Below are 15406 nucleotides of genomic sequence, written 5' to 3'. Positions count from 1 at the left end.
TGCAAAAATCTGCCAATGTAAATGACATCCCTACAACAGTCCACAGTCCAGAGGTAGGACTGGTGGGGACAGCTGTGCCATATGCCTCTGTGCCCGGGGATGACTGCACCCCACCATGTCCTCGGCTGATGGGCAGGGGAAAGTCCGGGCATGCCCAGTGCTTCCAAGTGCAAGGCCTAGACATTGCACACATTGCTCCCCTTGGGCCAGGACTGAGTTGCAGGCACACATCAAGCTACAAGAGAGGCTGAGGCTGAAGGTGTCACGCGCCTGCCCTTGTTCCTCCCCTCCCTGCCCTTGGCGATGTTCCCCAAGATGGGAGTACTTCCCTACCCCACTGATGTTCTGCTCTGGCCAGGGGAATGTGGGCAGAAGTGACAATGTGTCGGTTCTGAGCTGAGGCCTTAAGTGGCCTCTCGTGTTCCTCCCCACCCCACTGGCACAGCTGCCATCCTCCATGAGAAGAGCCTGCCCCAGGGAGGTAGGGGTCCAGAGCTCAAGACAAGCGGAGCCCCCCTAAATCTGTTCATGGCCTGAAGCAGAACTGCCTCTGCTAAACTGCAAGAAAAATAAATGGCTTTTTGGGGGGAAGTCACTGAGATTTGGGGTTGCTTGCTATGCAACAGAAACTTCACGCAGTGCCCACAAGTTCAGCCTTTACTGAGGAGTTCTACTGTTAAAGATGGAAAGAATGCAGGCACCTGGGTGGTTCAGTCAGTTAAGCATCTGTCTTCAGCTCAGGTCATGACACCAGGGTCCTGGGTTCAAGTCCTGCATCAGGCTCCCTGCTTCGTGGGGAGTCTGCTTCTCACTCTCCCTCTGGGTTCTCTCTGTCTCTCTCAAATAAGTAAATAAAATCTTAACACTGGTGTAGCAAGAGAATTCCGTGGGCATGACAGGGGTCCTTCCTGGACAGAGCAGGACCACCCAACCTGTGGAGGGTTCCTTTAGGCGTCAGAGCATGGCTGAGCCAGTGTAGTGTGCATGAATATAACATGGGGGAACCCCTTCCTGGGACTGTGTTGTGGATGGAAGCCCTGGAGATGGGCTGACTTGGGCCAAGCAGAATGGTGAGAGCAGACCAGGAGCCCCTCTGTCCAGAGGCATCTTGGAAATGAAGGGCAGTTCTGCGTGGGAGAGTGATGATAATGGAAATCTGTTTGCCTTAACAAATAAGATGGTCCCTCTAATTAAAGTTTGGGAAGAGTTTTCTCTGTGAGTCGAGAGGTGGTGCTAACAGTGGCAGCCTGAAATAAATGTGCTTCAGCATATTAAATGGTTAATCAGTGTCCATCTGTTGCCAGTAAGGCCGGGGAGAAAGCGGCCACTCCAGTCTGCATCCCGTACAGGTTTAGCAATGCGTGCGGAGACAGCTGCTGCTTCTGCAGGATCGAACTTTACCTCTAAAGGAGCATTTCTCCACAGTGCCCTGGCACCTCAGCACTCACAACTTGCGTGATAAATGCAGCCTTTTGAAGGAGGCAGCTCTCCATATTACTTGCTGACTATTCTGCCAAGAACTTGAGTATACAGGATTGGCATTGAATATTTTTCTACCCGGGACACTGCTAGAAATATGCAGGAGGTGAAAAGCTTTTGAAAGCACAGCAGTTTAGTGGTGAGCATCCCTTCTGAGGTAGATGAATTCGTCCCTGATAAAGTATTAGCTGCTTACTTGAAACTGAGGAAAATAAAACATAGTTTAAAGCATTTCTTCAGTTACAAATATATCCTGAATTTTATCTAGGCTGTCTTTTCTTGTTGTTTTTGTTTTTTGGTATTTAACTTCCTACCTTTTGGTGTGACAATTTAAAAACACTTGAAAATGTCAAAAGACTAGAACCACAAACGCCTTCCATCTAGATTCAGTGGTTGTTAATGTTTCACCACACTTCTTTTTCTCCTTCTCTCCCCTCTCCCAACATACCCAAAATACACCAGTTTTTTTTTTAAATATTTATTTTTATTTGTTTATTTACAGCATAACAGTGTTCATTGTTTTGGCATCACACCCAGTGCTCCATGCAGTACGTGCCCTCCCTATTACCCACCACCTGGTTCCTCAACCTCCCACCCCCCCCACCCCCCTGCCGCCCCTTCATAACCCTCTGGTTGTTTTTCAGAGTCCATAGTCTCTCATGGTTCATCTCCCTTCCAGTTTCCCTCAACTCCCTCTCCTCTCCATCTCCCCATGTCCTCCATGTTCTTTGTTATGCTCCACAAATAAGTGAGACCATATGATACTTGACTCTCTCTGCTTGACTTATTTCGCTCAGCATAATTTCTTCCAGTCCCGTCCATGTTGCTACAAAAGTTGGGTATTCGTCCTTTCTGATGGAGGCATAATACTCCATTCAAAATACACCAGTTTTGAAAACAAGTTATTAATATGACCTCATGATCTCTAAATACTTCAGCACGAATCTCCTCAAAACAAGGGCAACCTCCTAAATAACCCCACTGCCACTATCACGTCTAAGCAAATTAACAATCATTCTACAATTGTAACTCATATCCAAGCCATGCTTACATTTCCCCCATTGTCTCCTAGAGATTTCTTTGCAATTCTGCTTTGATCTAGTCAAGGTTTGAGGATTCCATCTGGAGGTTAATCTGGAAACTTCTCTCTACCTTAACTTCTGTTCAGTTTTGACCTACGAGGCTGATTTTTCAAGAATCCAGGCCAAATAACTCACAGAAAGTCACACATTCTTCATCTGTCTGATTGTATCTGGATGGTGCTCTTTAACATTTGCTTTCAAGCCTGTATTGTCCTTAAAATGGAAGTTAGATCTGGAGACTCTCAATTAGGTCTAAACCTTTTTTTTTCAGGAATACCACAGAAGCATCTCAGAAGAATGTTCACGCATTGGGTTTTTCTGTAGTGATGCAGAGGGTAATGCCTTCGTTGACAAAGTGACTGCGAAACCCCCATGGAGAAATGTCCGCCTGGAAACAGAGACTGAGGGAAAGTTCACATGCTAATGTTTGATGACAGGTGCAATCCTATGACTGCAAAAAAGGTGGGAGAAAAGAATTAAAGCAGCAAAAAAGGGAAAATGAATGCCACATGGTTTGTTGTCAAGCTGACCATGGTTTCGTACGCAGCCCCACTTGGTTACGTGGGGCATCTCTGGAGGTGCTCTGGGCACAGTTTCATATGGGTGGAGCTGTTATCTGGCACAAAGCCCACAGTGCGTAAATGCCCCTGTACACCCAGATTGTGTTACCAGTGCCTCTGGGCAGCCCCTGGGCAGCCCCTGGGCAAGTCAGTGTTCTGTTGGGTCCCACTGTTTGACTTGGGTATGGGAGCTTCTGTAGAGCTTTCTGGTGTAATGACAGCTTTGGTGGAGGCAGAGATGCCTGTTATTGTAGGAGGGGAGGTGACAAGATGGAGCCTGGAGCTTTACAACCATCACTGGGACCTCATCAGGGCAAGTGGGTCCTGAGAGGCAGGCCGGCAGACAGGGCCAGACACATCCGTGGGAAATGGGCAAATGTTGGTTCAATACCAAAAGGAACATCTTTCTCTTTGAAACTGGTAATGCTGCAGAGTGACAGTTTGTCCCCGTAGGACTAGCCTATTGCCCAACTACTTTTTATGCACTGGTTTTAGTACCCATTGTTTATTCTTGCCTGAATCACTTGTTACCTCAGGAGTTGCAAGGTATGGGGGCTAGTGGTACCCACTGCTACTATACTAGGGTGTCATTTCTTTTAGGTTCTTTAGGAACACAACTGGGAATATATGTGTATGTATATGTATATATATATATATATATATATATAATAAACAATATGAACTCATGCTACTTCATATATATGTATATATGTAAGTATATATATGTATATGTGTATATATATATATACATATACATATATATACTTACATATATACATATATATGAAGTAGCATGAGTTCATATTGTTTTTGGTTTTATTAAACAGTATTTTTCTTAAAATACTTTTTATATTTTATTTTCCCCTTGATATTGGAAATGCTTGGTTCCCAGTACTATTAATGTAGGTATAGTCAGAGTAGTATGTTCAAGTTACCAAAATAACTTTGTCTTTCATTGTTGGTTTAGTAACTAGTTTTATATAGAGTCAGGTCATTTGTTTAAGGTCCAGGTTTAATGCCTTTTCTTTATGATTAACTTTTTTTTTAAGTATATAAAATACATGGTTCAAAAATGAACATTGTATCAACATATTTAATCAGAGAAGCCCTCTTCCATTGCGCCTCCTCTTCACTGTTTCATTTTCATTAGTTCCTTGTTTCTCCTTTACTGTATTTCTTTTTGCAAAAATCAGCAAATACGGAGCTAGAGTTGACTCTAGAAGAACATGAGGGTTAGGGGTACCAAATTCCCATGCAGTCGAAAATCCATGTGCAACTTTTGACTCCGTTAATACTTAATTACTAATACCTTACGATAGTAAGTATTATATACTGTGTTCTTATAATAAAGAAAGCTAGAGGAAAGGTTATTAAGAAAATACATTTACAGTACAGTACTGTACTGTATAAGTGGACCCACAGTTCAAACTATATTGTTCAAGGGTCAAATACACAGTTTAATTTCCCCTTCCTTATTACACAAAATGCAGAACACTACACACTCTGTTCTTCATCTAGATTTTTTTCTTTTTGTAACATACACGCAAGAAATTGTTTCATACTGTTCATAGATTTAAGTTATACTAAAATTCATTAACTGTTTACTACATACATATGTCAAGTGTATTAGTCAGGGTAGGCCAGGCAATGTTGTAGTAACAAACAACCCCTCAAATCTTTACAAATAGTTTGGTTTCTTGCTCACATAAAGTCCTGTGTGTGTGCGTGACTTGGAACAGATGTCCCCCGTGGTAGCCAGGCTGAGTAGTCACGCCAGAGCCCAGTCACATGGCCCGAAACCAATACAAGAGAGGTTGAAAATGTGTCTCATTCTTCATGAAGAGGAAACAGAAACGGAATTTGGTGAATCATAGAGCATTGTCTCTGCCACACCAGACTTCATATTCATTCTCTCATAGAAATCCCACCACAGCTCTACAATGTAGGTACTTTTACTATGCCCATCTTACAGCAAAGGACATTGAGGCTTTAAGCCTCCATATGCCTTTCAAAATTATGGTGTTCCTGTGTGTTGGGATTAATTTCAGATCCAGGTGCATCTGGTATTTTTCACTAAAAAAAAAAAAACAAAAACACACACACAGCAAATCCATTTCATCCATGCATGAAAGCAAAATCTGCAGAAATGCTGGATATCAGAGAAATTGGTGTAGGACAGTAAATATTCAGGCTTAGGATTAATAAGCTATTTATTACAAAAAATAAGTACAAAATAAAAATGAAATCCCTGGAACAATAAAGACGAAAATATCACAGGACACAGTGTTTCAGTAACATTGGAAGATAAAACAGCTTTATTTATAATTTCTGAATCAAGAGCTAATGTTATAGACATCTCTTAAAGTACAAAGTGAGATGGTAAACATTTTTTTCTGCCTCTTCCTCAGTAAAAGCATCGTATGTTCACTGCATGAGAGAAATAGTGACTCTTTCAAAACCATGTGGGATAGTTCTGAGGAATTAAGCCAAGTAAGCTCCAACAATTTTAAAGTTGAAAAACCTTCCTTTTAGAGGAGGAAATAAAAAACATTTTAAAGGCCATTAGTCCCACATTTTTGTTACATTTATATGGTATGTTTAATCAGTCTATTTATTGCTAAAATTGGGTACAACAATTCTGGATCCCAGTGTATGTTTCTCTTAAGCAATTACAGCAAAATGAACAAAATGACAAAACTAGGAACTCCACTTTAAATGAAGCACTGGCCATCCATATATGCAAGGGACTGCAGATTCCATGAAAAGGGAAGGTGGTTCCAGAAGGTGATTGTTCTAGATCAAGGCAAAGCTCACCCTCCCCTGTGAGTGTGAAGCAAACTCATTCTGCCTGTTGATCCAACACAGTTTTCATAATGCCCTGCAAGCACCAACCTCTTGTCAGTGGTTTCCAAATATTTTGGACCCCAACTACAGTAAGAAATATTGTTAGCAGTGTATACACACAGCCACTCAAAGATGCAAAGTTTCATGAGACATAGTACAGGCAAAACCGTCTGATCCCCTCCTTTTCCCCAAATGCTGGCATCCCTGTATTCACATCCTATAAGACTGGCTGTGTGAAATCTCTAAGCCGTCACTTATTGCTTTGGCTGGCCAATCAAACCAGCCTGTGTCAAATCTTTCTCTTTTTGTCCCACAGCTCCCAGAAGGAAGAGAGACTCAGGACATGGAGAAGGTACTGTCATCTCAGAATCAATAACTAAACTCTGGAGCCTGGAAGACTCAGTGTAGAAGCTGCTACTACTTGTTTAATTCCATCTTCAAAAATGTTCAGATTCGCTTACCATGTTGGCGCATCGCTTGGATTGCCAGATCTGGCAAAGTGAAACAAGCCAACAAAACCAAGATTCCTGGTTATGTCTGAATTTCAGATAAACAATTTTTTAGTGTATGTCTCATGCATTAACAACAATTCCTTGTTTATCTGAAGTTCAAATTTAACTGGGTGTTTTGTATTGTATCTGACAACCCAGTTGGCTGCACACCCAGTTTCCTTTTACTTTGAACATCTTAAGTCTTAAGGATAGATCTAGGCTGGACAGGATGTGGGCACTGCTCTTGGGAGGGGGGACATTTTGGCTTAGCCTCCTTCTGCTTTTCTCAGTTTTAACTGCTGGCTACATGACCCACAGCCCCCTTCAGGGTTCTCCCATCTGGTGGTCGCCCTCTTAGACTTGGCATTGGATAGGCAAGATGGTACAAACCCTGCTCCTGCTGTGTCCACTTGGCCTTCAGACCCTCTTGGAACCTTGGCATCCAAACCTCAGGGATGCCAAAGGGGAGTCACCAGCCCTATCTAGCTGTTTCACAGAATCACAGTCTCTCCTTGCAGCAGTCTCCATTAAGTGATCCTCTCCATGAGGGAGAGCCTGCAGGGTGGACAGGGAACTGAGTCCTGCTCCAGCCTCCCGGCAGACATCCCCAGCCTCCTTCTGCTTCCAAGTCTATATATCTCAAAGAAAAGCCTTTTGCCATCAAAACGCAATATCTGTCCATATAGGTCAAGCCTCTTCATCCCCTCAGAATTAGGATCTTTGGACTTGGTTTTTCCTCTCATTGTCCACCCATGCCACCCCAAGACAATCAGTCATTGTCCGAAGTGCTAGGATCTTCCCTGCCTGAGTGCTGTTTGGGTTGTTCTGGCCGTTCCCTTCCCGTTTGGTTAATGGCAAGAATAAATCTCACCTCCTGGTGAAGGGTTTGAGTCTGAGTTCCGAGCTTGGGGACCTTCTAGGGCTTCCCTTCACGGCTTGGGTTGGGTTGTAAGGTAGCTACTGTGTTTCTTCAGGAGGCAGTGATGGCACAAGGACAGGGGCTCCACATTTGTGGAATTAGTACGTGAAGCAGAGTCTGCTGCAGGTGGCTGGAGAGGGGCAGTTGAAAGGTATGGGCCATGATCCTTGCTCTCCCTTCCATCAGACTTTTCCAGGAAACATGCATCCCTCCTGACTGCTGAGATCCATCAGGACCTGTTGCCTAGGCCAAAGTTTCCCCTGGGGCCTTCCCTCCCCTTGTTAACTGTCTAAATGGCTGTCACTGGGATAAGTTTGAAATTCTGTATTTAAAACAAAACAAAACAAAACCCCTCATAGATATTTATAAAGTTCTGCTATTTGTGCCTAACACTGTTAGGGTCACACAAGGTGAAGACACAAGTTCCTGCATTGAAGAATCATAGCGCAGGTCAAGATTTGAATACATTAAAAAGCCATTTCAGGTTGACCCTAAAAGTAGATAATAAAATGCATTTGACATGATTTGTAAAGGTCGTACAATGACAGTGTTTCATCATTTGTGGAATCAGGATTTGATCAGATTTTCCCTAAAGTTTGCTTACTTATTCCAAAAAATATTAAGATTGTTCAAGTTTTATAGAATAAAATAACGAGATACTGTATTCATGCTGTGCAAGGCACTGTTGCTGGCAACCCTTCCACTCTTCCTAAGAATACCATGAGGCAGCGATTATTCATTTCCCACTTGGTGGGTGGGAAATTTAGGCACCGAGGCTAAGAATTTGCCCATGGCACTGCACTCTATGGTAGCTGGCGTATAAACCCAAGGCAACCTGCTCTCAAGTGCACAGGCCCCAGAGTGCCGTCGTGTGTCTCTGCAGGCCTTCACCCAGGCTTTCCCATACTTACTTTCCAGGTTTCACCTCCTTATGTTTTAAACGTGGAAGGGATATATTGTTCTTGGAATGCCTATGCTATTTTCCATTGCCTTACAAACTTTGTCCTCTGGGTTCAGACTTGTACAATTTGCAACCCAGTTTCTACCAGTTTAGAAACTATGCATCTATGGAACTCTGGCTGTATCTCCTTTTAGGGATTTGGTTTAGTGGAATCTGTAAACGTCACTCAGATTTTAGCCCAAAGTCTTGACTCATTCACTAGGTCATGTTTCTTTCCTCATTTTCTCAAAACTGATCTAATGAAATCCTCAACATTCTGTCTCTCCCCTCAGGGAGGGAGTGGCATTTGAGTTGGTAATAAAAGACTTGTGAAGATTTTTCTGGGGAAAGAGAAGGACAAAGTAGAACCCAGGCTGCGGGAAGGGAGATGAATTCGGAGTCCCTGTCTTCCTCAGACCAAAGATCCCTGGTCTCTTCCCTGGAATGAAGTGCCTGCGCTATTCTAGGGAGGGTCAAAGTCCAGAAAAAGCAAAATTTTTTTTTCTTGGAATATTCTCCTCACTCTAGGTTGTAGCTGAGTATATCTGATCCATTTCATACACACACACACACATACACACTTGATTCTCTGCTGAAATACCAATTGTTATTTGCTCACTTAAGAAAGCATGTTAATGGAGGACATTGGGAGATGGAGAGGAGAAGGAAGTTGAGGGAAATTGGAAGGGAAGGCAAACCATAAGAGACTATGGACTCTGAAAAACAACCTGAGGGTTTTGAAGGGGCGGGGGTGGGAGGTTGGGGGAACCAGGTGGTGGGTAGTAGAGAGGGCACGTATTGCATGGAGCACTGGGTGTTGTGCAAAAACAATGAATACTGTTTTGCTGAAAAAATAAATTATTTAAAAAAAAAAAGCATGTTAAATGCAGGCATGTACGGTGCCTGGCTGGCTCAGTGGGTTAAGTGTCCAACTCCTGCTTTCAGCTCAGGTCACGATCTCAGTGTCATGAGATCCAGCCCCGTGTCAATGCCTACATAAAGCTCTATGATCAGTGTGGAGGCTGCTTGAGATTCTCTCTCCCACTCCCTCTGCCCTCCTCCTCATGCATGTTCTATCTCTCTCAAATAAATAAATAAATCTTAAAAGAAAATGCAAGAATGCAAGCCTGATATTTCCAGACAGGACTTCAAATGGGTCTGATTCCTTAGCAGGGTCAATGACCTGAACAGGCCAGCCCTTTAACAGGCACTAGGAATGAATCAGTGTATGACACAACACAGAGGTGATTGCCACACTGCAGTGAGACATTTGGGAGGGACAGGGAAGAATTTAACTCCCAGAATCCCGTGGCTTTTTTTTTTTTTCCTTTAACAGTTTCCAGATGATTCTTAATGAGTGTTAGCTGGGGTGTTGGGTTGCCTTTAACTTACATTCTTGCATTATTCCCAAGTAGCCTATTGTGGGGGTGGGGTGGGAGAGAATGTGGAGACACACGTGGACACCTTTGTCCCAGAGAAGGATGGAAAACAGTGAATCACCCATCTAGCAAAAGATCAAAGATATTCCTTTGAAAGATTTAGGTATGTCCTTTCCTTTTTATGACTCATAAAGATTGTTACTAAAAGTTATTTAAAATGTTTCCAATAATTAGAAATGGTTATTCCGGTTTAAAACCCGTTTCAAAAAGATAAGGGAATTATGATAAAGTTATATGATAGTTTGGGGGTAAGAGTTACAATCGTTTTCTCCCAAGTACTTTGAACTGCTCCAGTATGAGGAGAAGCTTTGAAGGATTTGGTTGGGGTATGCGAGAGCTGGTTGTTGCAGCCAGGACCTTTAGAATCCAAGCACCTTGACACCAAAACCAGCTTGGGTTATAAGGAGTAGGAATATTCCCATTTGAGCTTGGTTCTGCTTGAAGCAAAGCATTCATGACCCCAAACCAGGAGTTACTCGGATTAATTTTTTTGTCTCTCCAAACACTTCTTCAGTACTTCTGAAATGTGTCTTCAGTTTTTTACTTGTAAATTTCCCTGTTCTTTCTTGAGAATAAGTCTCCTCTTTCCCTGTGACTGCTATGTTTTGAAGGCAAAAGCCAATTCTATTTTGCACTGTGCTCCTTTGACTTCTCCCTTCTCCATCTCCTCCTCTCTCCCAGCCCAGCCCCCCACCACCTGTGGAGGCTCAGTACAGGAAAACCTCAGCCTCCTGGCATCAGGATCCAAGATTTTTTACTCACTAGGTAACTGGATGACCCTCATTAATGGCATTGGTCTATGGAAATGCTGTCCCAAGCTGCTCTTGGGTTAAATGCAAATTCACAGATTTAAAAGCAAAACAACCCAGGGATAGTCAGAACTTGTAATTGTTAAAGAAAGGTGTTTGAAAGCAGACCAGCTTTCACTATGGCCTAATCATACTTTGAGAGCCCTGAAAAAGGGACAGGCCAGGTGAGAAACAGGAGTGGTTTCCTAAGGGAACCGGGGGAAGGTGGGCCTCAGGATTTCTCTGGTCTCAGATGGACAGGGCATTAAGTGATCTCCCATGAAAATTCAATGTGACCACCGCCCTGGCACTTTCCGATTCCTATCTGTAAACTTCTAAACCTCACAGATATTTACATTGCTCTGTGTAGTTTTAAAAGCGTTCCCACAGCCTTGGTTTCATTTGATCCTCATGAATACCTTGCCAGGGGTGAAGGATACATTTCTTTATCTGCACCTTGCAAAAGAAAACCAGATCTTCCACCACAGAATTCAGAGGAGCCAGGATCTGAGCTGGCAGGTAAATGTTCACTGAATTAAACAAATACAGAAATATATGAGTGTTTTAAGGTAAACAGGTCTCTGCCCCAAAGAAATTCATTGTCATCGCTTCTCGGCCTTTTGGCTAAGATCAAGTGAAGAAATTCATTGTCTGTCTGGGGAGAGATGCTCAAAATTAAAATAATTAAAATAACAATACAATTTAGTAAGGAAAGACCAGTGCAGATATGATCAGTGCATCCTTCACTGTGAAATGAAATGAAGAAAGCACTAGGATTCTAAGTGTACTTAAGTAGCTTTCATCCCATGACTGAACTGCAATCCCCAGCGTCCTCCACCTGCTACCTAACCTTCATCTCAAGTCTCTGCTTAATATCCTGGGTTTTACTACAATAAGGAATCCTAGTGTCTGTAAGAAGTCCAGCTTTACGCTTAGCTATGGTGATGTCTGAGTTTGTCACATCCTCTTCAGTCCTGTACTCGCAGTGAAACTCTGGCCCTCCCCACCTTCTTGCCTTTTTTTTTTTTTTAAGTCACAAGGAACATGAAAAGGGATTGGGGATCAATCTTCAGTGTTCCAGAAAAGTCCACCCTCACCTGCTGGATTTGTTGAAGGGAGCAGAGTTTAGAGAACGATGTGGTGACTAATGAGTCAGACACTAAGAAAGACATTTAGGAGGATGGTGTTTTAGGAAAGAATACTGACCAAGCCAAAGAGAGAGCAAGAGAAGACAAAGTCAGAACATGCCCAGGGTCAGGACTATCATCACCTGACACAGAAGAATAATCGTGTGATAATTATGTGTGTATGATAGGGATAATTAATAGGGATAACAGATCATTTAAAATTGAGATTTCCAAAAATCTAGGATGGCACTTGGGTATCAATGCTCTCCAGAAAACACAAATTGTGCCCCAAACACCTCCTTCATCTGTGGCCTTTTCTTTTTTTCTTTTTTTTTTTTTTTAAGATTTATTTATTTGACAGATAGAGATTACAAGTAGGCAGAGCGGCAGGCAGAGAGAGAGAGAGAGAGGAGGAAGCAGGCTCCCAGCCAAGCAGAGAGGCCGATGGGGCTCGATCCCAGGACCCTGGGATCATGACCTGAGCTGAAGGCAGAGGCTTTAACCCGCTGAGCCACCCAGGTGCCCCCATCTGTGGCCTTTTCTGTGGAGACTATGGTCCTGTCTTCTTATTTACTCCTTATATCACATGGGCAAAAACAGACACAAAAGTCTCTAGTCTACTCCTAAGCATTAATTTATTCTGAAGGCAGAGCATGGGCAGCAAGACCAGACTTCTGGCCTAAGAGCTGTTGAAACCTGCAATGTCAAATGAGCCAGAGACAGACTTAAAAGGCAAATAACAATCTGGGAAAAATATTTACAACATAAGTAACAGTATTTTATTTATAGTCTATAAAGAGTCCTAGCAAATGAGTAACATGACTGTAAAAGATAAAAGTAGGCAATTCACAGAAGTGACATAAAAACAGGTTCCACTTGGGACACCTGGATGACTCGCTCAGTTAAGCCTCTGCCTTTGGCTCAGATCATGATTCCCAGGTCCTGGGATGGAGCCCCACATTGGGCTCCTTGCTCAGCAGGGAGCCTGCTTCTCTTTGTACCTGCAGCTTCCCCTGCTTACTTGCTCTCTCTCCCTCTCTTTCTGAGAGATAAGTAAATAAAATCTTTTTTTAAAAAAAAGATTTGATTAGATTAAGATATAAGATTTTAAGATTGAGGATCACTAGGTGTTTTTTTAAAATTTGATTATTTCTGGATGTTTTAATTTTTTCATTTTGCTTATTTATGGTTTACTGTTTTTCTGTAATGAGTGTCCATTTCTTTTATAATAATTTTTAAAACTGGGTAATTATGTGAAAAGAAAAGGATAGAAGAAAAGGTATTAATAAATTCTGAATTCACTGGAATTAAACTGTAGCTGATCGTTAACAAATAAATCATAAAGTCCCAGTATTTGCCTTGAATTAACTAGATTTAGTTTTTCTGCCATCAGAAGTAATAAGGCCTAGAATAAAAAGTGATTTGAGTTACAGAAAATAAAGTTACAATTCTGACATTACCTGTCTCTGAACTATGAAATCTGTACTTGTTATGTGTTTATATGTGTGTCTAGGAAATATATGGAAAGGTATCCACTAAATTTAAAAGTGGTCCTGTTCAGCAGGGGGGGATTAGAGGAAGATAATTAATTTTTTCTTGATGCTACTTTGTATCATTTGACTAATTAGAACAAGCATGCAAAAATCTAAGTATCTTTAAAAAGCATTATTATGAATATTTAGAAATGTGAACAGTATCTATGGTACAGTGAGAAAAAAAATAATGCAAAATATACTTGTGGGGAAGGCCTGGGTGGGAATCCTCTATCATGAAAATAGCTTTTCCAGTTCATTTATTAGTTCATTTATTCCACAAATATTTGTTGAGCACCAACTAAGGGCTAGGCACTTGGGAGACAGCAAGGAATCAAACAGCCCCCCTCCTGGAATTTATATGGCAGCAGGGGCAGATGGACAATAAGCAGCAAGCATAACAAATATGTCGGTTGGTAAGTGAGTGCTATGGAGAAACCAGAGCTGATTAAGATAGACTGGCACTGCTGTGAGTGAGGAGAGGGTTACAGGGGTTGACCAGGGAAGGCCTCACTGAGCTGACATTTGAGAAAACGTCTGAAAAGAGGAGAAGGGTGAGTTAGGCAAATATCTGCAAGAGCTTTCTAAGCAGAGGGAGCCGCCAGGGCCATGGCCCTGGTTGGTTTTCCAGGAAAACCAATGAAGGCAGGTGGCCGAGTCAGACTAAACAGAGGGGGAGCAGGTCAGAGAGAAGCAGGGCAGTTCTAGGTGCTGGGCTCTGTAAGGAGTTTGGCTTTGCACTCCAAGTGAACTGGGAAACCAATGCCAGGATCCCTTTGGCTGTTGTATGGAGATTAGGCCTTTGGGGGAGGGGTTGTACAGCAGAGACCTGATTGGGTGAGAGATGCAGGTTGCTGTGGGGATGCTGAGGTGTTGGATACTAGATATAGTTTGAATGCACAGTCAACGAAATTTCCCAACTGGGTAGAGGATATGAGAGGAGTGTATGAGGATGGGTCTTAAGGTTTGGGCCTGAATAAATGAAGTGGAGTTGCCGCTAATTCAGATGAGAAGGACAGCTGGATGGAGTAGGTTTGAGCTGGAGAAAGAACTTATTTGTGGACCTCTTATGTTTGAGTGTAATAGCAATATAAGTTCTGTTTTAAGAATGTTTCTAATATGACATCTTTCCAAATAAACCGTTTCAAGACTCCTGACTCAGCAATTATTACATTCTCAGTACTGAAAATATGTGTTAGTCACTGCTAGCAATCTGGAGAAATCACAGGAACAGAAGATATGCCAGAAGCCTGGAGCCCAGGTTCCAGTTTTCAAAAACGGGGAAAAAAACCGAGGGCTGCAAATCCATCCACAGTCCTCGCCATATTCTAGAACAAGCGAATTCCAAAAATTAGTTACAGCTCCTCTTGGATTCAGCTTGGAGTCTAGCAAGTCAGACCAATGCATGTACTAGAAAAACCCAGACTTTGCTTCCATGTCTTCTTTCCTATTCTACAGAACTCTTCCTTTCTGATAATTTCTGACACCAAATAAGTGGGGTTTACTCCCCCCACCTAGCAATTTTCTGTGACACCAGCTGGTTGTCCTACAATTTAACTCACTATCCAGGTAGACACTATCTACCTGGAGACAGCTAGCATCAGACCCCACAGTCCATTTGAGACTGACCACACTTCAGACACCAATGACATGTAGCAGGTCCCCAAGTTACCCACAACTTCTGCCTGACCTGGCTACACATTAGCAGTTCCCAGGACCGCCTCCTCTTGGACTTGATTATTTGCTAGAGCAGTTCACAGAACTCAGGAAAACACTTATTTACATTCACCAATTTATTAAAGGATATAAAAAAGGGTACGGATGAACAGCCAGATGAAGAGCTACAAAAGCTTGGAACCAATGGAACCACCGTCAATGACCAGAAGATGCACCTAGTGCTCTTATCACTTAAGGAAGTGTCAAGGGTTTTAGGAACTTTGATCCAGGAATGAAATGCAGAGCAAACACACACAATGTTTATAAATCATAACATCTCACAAGGCAGGCCAGAAGACTGAAGCCCAGGCTAGCGTTTTCAGAGAGGAGTTAAAAACAGAGGCTGCCAATCCATTCTGTCTCGGCAAGACTCTAGTGCATGTCCTTACGGGGATGACACATGAACTCTAAAAATTAGTAGTAGCTCCTCTACTACTACTGATTCAAGTCGAGCGACTCAGGCCATATATTTAGGAAAAAAAAAAGAGG

Source organism: Meles meles, chromosome 3 (assembly GCF_922984935.1).
Source record: "Meles meles chromosome 3, mMelMel3.1 paternal haplotype, whole genome shotgun sequence".
Taxonomy (NCBI): Eukaryota; Metazoa; Chordata; class Mammalia; order Carnivora; family Mustelidae; genus Meles; species Meles meles.
The sequence above is the reverse complement of the archived record's forward strand: the minus strand, read 5'-3'. Positions refer to the sequence as shown.